Here is a 6,488-nt window from a genome sequence, read left to right on the forward strand (position 1 = left end):
CTAGGAAACCGAGGCACAGAGAGATTGAATAACATATTTAAGGTCATACAGAAAGTGGTGGAACCAGAGTTCAAAGCCAGACCTGTTTGATTCTAAAACCCAACCTCTTAACCACTTAGCTGCATGACCTTGGATAAGATGACTGACTTTGCTGAGGTTTGGTTTCCCTTTCTTTCCAATGAGGAAAACAACTTTACCACAGGTGGTCATGGATTAAAACATGATGTAAAGGCTGAGCACATGAGGAGTCCTAGTTAAGTGGCAACTATTATTTATTTCTCGACACTTCATTCCCAGGAAGAATTAGTCATTTTTGCAGTGCAGTGTTCATTTCACAGCAGATATTAATACTAACTAATATTTATTGATCTCACGCTCAGCACCAGGCACTCTACTAAGCCCTTTACATACATTAATTCATTTAATCCTTCCAATAGCCCTAGGGGTGGGTTCCGGCTTGCAGAAGATTTATTGCACATGTTCTGATTTACATGCTTTCTCTTTGGCATTGTGTCACACTGGATCAATCTGAATCCTGTTTTACTCTCTAACTTTTGAGCTGCTGAGGATTATGATGTCATCATAATCACATGATGATGTCAACTTCTCTTTAGAAGGCGCTGCTGACAGATAACCCTCCACAGTCTACAAAATGCCCAGCCACACAGTCCCAGGTGCTGATGTTTGGAAGCCATTATTTCCCTGCCGTTGTCTGAAGACTGAATCTGACCTTCCCTTTTACAGGAAGTTTGTGTCCTCCTGCTTCCTTTGTGGGCAGCATTAAGTCATCAGCAAATGCTTTCAGAAGGATGAAAATAAACTGAACTGTGTTCAGAATATGGGGCTGGGGATGAGAGGGGATGAGAAAAATAATAGAAGCGTTCGGCCCTGTGCAGAGAACAAAGGGCTGTCTTCATATAGCCTTCAGGAACAAGCTTGGCAAAGAAGAACTCAACTAGTTTTGTCTGAGCCTAGAAAATAAGAAGTTTTTGGCTCAGTATGAGCAAATACAGGGCAGAACATTGTTTTAAAAAGTGTGAGTTCTGGAGTCAGACTGACTTGACCACTGAACAGCCTCGATGATAATCTCACAGGACTCTAATGAAAACTAAAGGGGTCCTACTGTACAGCACAGGGACATAGAACATGTTGGAAGATAAGAGGAGAAAAAGAATATATATATATGCACACACATATATGAATGACCGGATCACTTTGCTGTACAGCAGAAAGTGACACATTGTAAATCAACTATACTTTAATAAAAATTTATTAAAAATTCAAATAAAACCAGTTAGGTGAAAAAACAAACAAACAAACAAACAAAAAAAATTGGTAGTTCATGCGAAGCACAATGCCTAGCAGAAAGGAAGTTCTAAATAAATGTTCGCTCTTACTTCTTTTGTTATTAACACCCACCTGTCAGAGCCATGTGAGAAGTGGAAATAAAAAGGGCTCTGGAATAGAAAATACTTGTGTTCCAATCCTGGATCTGCCCTTTACTGGCAATGAACTCTTGGTCAAGTCACTTCACCTTTCCAAGCCTCATGTTCACCATGTACTATATATAAATGGTGATGGTAATGCCCACTTTGTACATTTGGGAGGACTCTGTGAAACAATGAGTGTATAGAGCCCAGTACCCCATAAGGGCTCAGGTGTGCTGTTTCCCTTTTCTGTTCATAAAGGGGTATGTTCCATAGGGAGAGAATGAGCTCACCAGTACTAGAGTTTTTCAACCCAATAAGGTCAGTCTGAGGTCCTGGGGGTTAAGACTTCAACATATGAATGGGGCGGCGGGGGGGGGGCACAAGTCAACCTATAACACTAAGCTGACTCAAACTAATAGTTCACATAGTGTTGGATAAGTATTGCCCTGTTTCCCTCAAAAATGTAAAATCTCCTTATCTTCTGTGAATTTTCTGTGGTACCCTGGGGTACCTCGGTGCATAGTTTGGGAACACAGGGCTACTGGCCTACTTTCTGCCTTCGCACTGAGCATCCTGTTTATGCAAGAAGTTAACACCCACAGAAGTAGATGTAAATATAATGTCTAGAAGTTTCTGTCATGGCTCAGTGGAAAAGAATCTGACTAGCATCCATGAGGACGGAGGTTCGATCCCTGGCCTCACTCAGTGGGTTAAGGATCCGGCGTTGCCATGAGCTGTGGTGTAGGTTGCAGACACAGCTCGGATCCTGTGTTGGCTGTGGTGTATGCTGCTGGCTACAGCTCCAGTTGGACTCCTAGCCTAGGAACCTCCATATGCTGCAAGTGTGGCTCTAAAAAGACGTACACAAAAAAACGTCTAGTGGGAGTTTGTGGTTAATTCTTCACCTCCTTGCCTCTCAGGTAGGACATCTCCAGAGTGTGTTCTGTAGTCCCCCAGGGTTCCCTTCAGGACTGAGCTGGGGCAACCCCATTGCCTGTAGCAGTTGCCTGCTCACCGAGGACTTCCCTTTCCCTGTTTCACATGCCCACTCCCTTTCTAGTATAGCCTGGATGTCCTTCCAAATATATGCAAACTTTTATTCCAGGGTCTGCTTCTGGGGAATCCCAGCTAGGTCAGTGTAGACTGGGATAAGCAGGAGACCAGACTGAGGCAGGAGATAGATGGGCTACAGGATAAATATTTACAACTAGCCTCTTGTCTATATACTTCCTGATGTAGGAGATAGGTGGGCTCTGGGATAAAATTTACGACCAGCCCTCTATGTATACTTCAAGATAGAAATAACAACAAGCACAAGGCAAATAGTTAGTACTTGTCTCCTGTAAACTTGTTAAACAATGGTAATGACAGGATCAGAGATGGGCTAAGCCCTGTTTAGCCAAAAGAAGTCAGGTACTTCCCATCCTCGTGGTCAGGGAAACCCCAACTACACATGCGCAGAGAGACCCCTCTGGGTCAGAAAGGGAGGGGGTACCAGGCCATAATAAGTCTAGATAACCTCCCCACCATGCCTTGCTTTGGAATCCATCTTGGCCAAAAGAAAGCATGCATACCGGAGAGGGCCCTGGGTCTGGTCAGCTGTAAAAGATAAAACAAGATAACTGGCTAAAGGAAAACAAAGACCCAGAAGAACTGCCCCCATATAAGTGGTTTACATCACTTCTCTGGCCCACTTCTCATGCAGGGGGATGCCCACACCGGTGCTCTTTTGGATGCGTATTACTGCTTTGCTTCTGCCTTAGACTACGTCTCTGTGTGCTCTCCCAGTTTTGGTACTGTGTTTCTAACAATAAACTTTTTTTACAGTCTTTGCCTCCCTGAAACACTCAACATGGGGCAAGAATTAGGGTAATTCTGCTTTCAGTCTCTAGCTAGTCTAGTGTCTAGAACTCCTGGTCTTCACCCAGGCTGCCTGGGTTCCATTCCTGAGCAGAGAATTAAAATCTTACTTCAAGCCATCACTCACTGCTGTCTCTCTGAGATCAAGACCTCATCAGGTCTGGAAATCTTCCCTCTTTCTCCTCTCATGACCCGGACTTACTACCTTCCTGAATCACTTTTTTTTCCTTTTTTGGCCACAACCATGGCAGGTGGAAGTTCTGGGGCCAGGGACCGAACTCACACCACAGTGGTGACTACAGTACAACATGGGACCCTTAACCCACTGTGCCACAAGAGAACTCCATGGATCGCCTTCTTACCTCTGCTCTCATGGCTACATCTCTAGGAGTCTCAATATTCTCAAGCATCCCCTAAACACTGAGAGGCCAACGTGTTTTCTGATATGCAAATACATTCCCCAAGAGTGAAATATTTGACAACTAAGATATGAAGTGATTGTTTAATTCTTAATTTCGGGTTGATTTATGCAAAATAGGAACTGAAAGACGTGAAGCGACAGGCATTCTCTCCTCCCAATTTGCCAAAAAGAAAGACGTCCGAAGGGATTAAAAATAGACTATCAAGTGGAAGAAAAATTTTGGAATGTGTTGGACGCCAGCTGGGGTAGCTGAAGTGAAATCTCAAAATCTGCTCAACACTCGAATTTCAGTCGGAACTACATATGTCTGGCATTAAAACCCTCTCAGAAAAGTCATCATTTTCTGAATATCTTTAATAGACTTGTCTGTGTTGCTTCTAGCACCCAGAGAACTCCTTCTGGGTATTTTTGCTGAAATGTCAGCACTGGATTTACAAATTGTGGGGCCTGGGGCAAAAGTAAAACTTGGAGCTCCCGTGACACCTGGTACTTGGCAATCTATTGATGAATTGCTGCCGGCATGAAATATCACTGCATAACGTGTGTTTACACTAACCCCACGGATTCCCGCATTTCTTTAGATTAAAGGATTACTGCTGGCTCCATGGGCCCTTGGAGGGCTCTGTGGGCCCATCCCATTTCTACCCAGTTCTCCAAATTACACCCCCCGGGGGAGGGTGGTGACTTTGAATCTTTGTAAACAAAGAGAAGAAAATGCCACATTAACCTCTCTGTCCTCCTCTTACTCTTGACTGGGATCTACCAGGCCCACCAGCTGGGCACGTGGTGTGGCCTGTGGGAACATTCTTCGTGAATTTCCCTCACTGGAGATCTAGAGTGTGGCCCAAGCTACCTCCCTAGATAAAGTTTTCCATTTCTACACACTCCATCGCACCAAGTGGTGGGCAGTGGGATACACTGGAATTGGGGGGTTTTACAAAGATTGAAAGTGAAGCTCTAGGGACTTAAACACTTTGTTGGTGGCAGAGGTTGCCTGAGAATCCAGTTTCATGATCCCAAATTCAGCTGCTTATTTCAGACCTCTGTCACACTTGCTTCATGCTTAAAGGGGTGTGTGTGCGTGGGTGTGTGTGTGCGTGTGCACACATGCTGTCAGTTCAGTTGAGCAACCTAGGTTATCTCTGCAAGACCTGCCTAAACAAGGGATTTCTAAGCCACTTGTAAGATTTTAACCTCTCTAGGTTTCTGGGGGAAACCTCTGCTTTCATATCCACATGAAGTAACAGCTTTACTTGAGAAACAACCCCCCCAGCTGAGGAGGCAGCTACCAGCCTGACAGCAGCTTTGCTCGCCCCATACCACCCTGCTTAGAATCTTGTAGCAACTATGTGCCTTATGTCTTTGCTAGCAGCACTGCAAACCGAGCTCCAAGCATTGCTTATCAGTTTGGCTTTTGTAATCTTGCTGGCTCAGCTTCTTAAGCAGGAACTCTGTCTGCTCAGGGAAGGGGGAGGACTGGGACTGCTTGTGTGGGAAAAACAAGACCCAGAAGTCTGTATTGTATAAAAGCTACCCAGAGCAAAAGCCTGGTGCTCAGACTCTGGAGGCAACTCCTCTGAGCCCGCACCGGTGCTTAGTAAACCTGGCTATTCCACATCTCCAAGTGCCGCTTGTCTCTTTCCACTGCCATGGTTTCTGCAACACACATATGAGTTTTTTTCAAGTGGCTGGGAAGATGGTGGGACATTCAGACTGAGCATGCCTACCAAAATCAGCCGAGCATCTTTAAAAATAAAAAGAGGGTCCTGCTTTGAGAAACTGGCAAGAAGAAGCTCCCGCAATACTACAAAAACATCAGTCTGGGCTTCAAGACACCAAAGGAGGCCATTGAGACACCTACATTGATAGGAAATGCCCTTTCCCTGGTAACATCTCCATCCAAGGGTGGATCCTGTCTGACGTGGCGACCAAAGTGAAGATGCAGAGGACCATCGGCATCCGCCAAGACGATGTCCACTACATCCAGAAGTACAACTGCTTTAGGAAGCACCACGAGAACATGACCATGCCCCTTCCCCACTTCAGGGACGTCCAGATCAGTGACATGGTCACAGCGGGCGAGTGTCAGGCCCTGAGCAAGACTGTGCACTTCCATGAGTTCAAGCTCAAGGCTGCTGGCACCAAGGAGCAGTTCCAGAAGTTCTAAGACTGGACCCCTGCCCACTGCCCTAAACAAATTAAAATTATTTTCCCAGTTAAAAAAAAAAAAAAAAATCAGAGTTCTCCTTGTGGCACAGCAGAAATGAATCCGACTAGGAACCATGAGGTTGCTGGTTAGATCCGCAGCCTTGCTCAGTGGGTTAAGTATCCAGCATTGCCGTGAGCTGCAGTGTAGATCGCAGACGCAGCTCAGATCTGGCTTTACTATCTGTGGCGTAGGCCGGCATCTGTAGCTCAGATTCGACTCCTAGCCTGGGAACCTCCATATGCCCAGGGTGCAGCACTAAAAAGCAAAAAAAAAAAAAAACCTCCACATACAGTATCTCCAATACCCACCCACCCCCATCCCAGGTACGAAAACACCCCCTGCCAGGTATTCCCAAGGATTTCTAAGTAGCTCACAGTTTCCTGTTCAGTACACACTATCCTGCTTCCTACCTGTGTGAGTAGAATTGTATCGCTTCTGCCCTCCCCACCCCAGGTATATCCAAGTCCTAAACCCTGGGTGCCTGTGAATGTGACCATGTTTGGAATAAGAGTCTTTGCGGATATAATCAAGTTACAACGAGGTCATACTGGATTGGGGTAGCCTTGTA

General features: G+C 45.5%; 1 pseudogene; it reads left to right on the forward strand.

Annotated features, from left to right (window-relative positions):
- Positions 1 to 4,127: 4,127 nt before the first annotated feature.
- Positions 4,128 to 5,878, forward strand: LOC100154109 (small ribosomal subunit protein uS17 pseudogene; annotated as a pseudogene).
- The last annotated feature ends 610 nt before the right edge of the window (positions 5,879 to 6,488 follow it).

The sequence above is a fragment of the Sus scrofa genome, chromosome 14, assembly GCF_054392235.1.
Source record: "Sus scrofa isolate SSC_HxYL_T2T_F1_AM1 chromosome 14, Sscrofa_HxYL_maternal_Yorkshire_Landrace_v2.0, whole genome shotgun sequence".
Taxonomy (NCBI): domain Eukaryota; kingdom Metazoa; phylum Chordata; class Mammalia; order Artiodactyla; family Suidae; genus Sus; species Sus scrofa.